This window comes from Trichosurus vulpecula, chromosome 3 (genome assembly GCF_011100635.1).
Source record: "Trichosurus vulpecula isolate mTriVul1 chromosome 3, mTriVul1.pri, whole genome shotgun sequence".
Classification (NCBI taxonomy): domain Eukaryota; kingdom Metazoa; phylum Chordata; class Mammalia; order Diprotodontia; family Phalangeridae; genus Trichosurus; species Trichosurus vulpecula.
The window spans coordinates 282838638-282840003 of record NC_050575.1 but is presented as its reverse complement, the minus strand read 5'-3'; the positions used below and the strand labels follow the sequence as shown (position 1 = coordinate 282840003).

Genomic DNA, 1366 nt, shown 5'->3' with positions numbered 1-1366 from the left:
GGTATCAGAATCATTGTAATGATAACAAGATTCCTTTCTTTTCTTTCTTCTCTCCTGGAAAGATTGGTTTTAATTACTTAGCACAGTGCAAGGCACATAGTAGGCACTTAATAAATATTTGTTGCTTGATTGGTTACGTAAGAATCTGGACATATAAACAATTCGCACATTAAAAATGTGTGTCCCTGGCAGACGCCACCACTGGGAGACCTCGTCTTGGTTCCCTCCTCTGGACACAGATCCCCGCCGCCTATTCCTCTGCCGTTGCGCCCAGCCCACGCATCTGTGGCCATGGCCAACCCCAGCATGTACTTTGACATCGCTGTCGGTAACGAGCCCTTGGGCCAGATTACTTTCGAGCTCTTTGCAGACAAGTTTCCAAAGACGGCAGAAAACTTCCATGCTCTGAGCACTTGGTTACAAGGGGATCCTGCTTCCACAGAATCATTCCTGGGTTTATGTGGCAGGGTGGTGACGCCATAATGGCACTGGTGGCAAGTCCATCTATGGGGAGAAATTTGCTGATGAGAACTTCATTCTGAAGCATACTGGTCCTGGCATCTTGTCCATGGCAAATGCTGTACCCAACACAAAAGGCTCCCAGTTTTTCACCTGTGCTGCTAAGACTGATTGGTTGGATGGCAAGCACGCGGTCTCTGGCCAAGTGAAAGAAGGCGTGAACATTGTGGAAGCCATGGAGCGTTTCGGTTGTCGGGGTGGCAAGACTGGCAAGAAGATCGCTATCGCTGACTGTGGACAACTCTCATAAGATTTTTTGTTTTGTTTTTCGTCTTAACCATCAAACCATTCCTCTGTAGCTGATGAGAGCACCCCAAAACCCCATCTGCTCCTATACTCTGTAATCCTTGTGCTCTCATTTGCTGCAATTCTCTTTGGATTTCATTTCCTTTTTCCTTCCACAGGTCTGGCTAGACAGCAGAGTAAAGTTTATGATTATGAAATAAAAACTAAACTTCAAAAAAAAATGTGTGTCCCTAACTTACCTTCAGTGACTGTAAGTGAGCTTAAATGGCTGATATCTTAAATATCTTTCCTATACTTGTGTCATATTCCTAAGAAAGTGCCTTGGAAGAAGAAAGGTCTTGTAGTTCAACAACGAAGCACCAACTATATGTAAGGCCCGGTTCTTGTCACTGGGTATGCTAAAGCAATTCTGCGGACATTCTCTCTAGTGATATAGATTGTATTGTAAACCACGTTACATCTTGTATGACTATTGTCCATGGTCTTCTAGAAGTTCCTCATAGGTGTTGGTTCACTCAACATGCTGGGATCCTTCTCTGAATCCTTTTGATTTTGTGAGAATGCTACAGAAGTATGTAGGTTAGCTGTTGTTTTATATTTT

The 1366-nt window shown here is 43.8% G+C and overlaps 1 pseudogene; it reads left to right on the top strand.

Annotated features, from left to right (window-relative positions):
• Window positions 1–291: 291 nt before the first annotated feature.
• Window positions 292–805, top strand: LOC118844158 (annotated as a pseudogene).
• Window positions 806–1366: the final 561 nt, after the last annotated feature.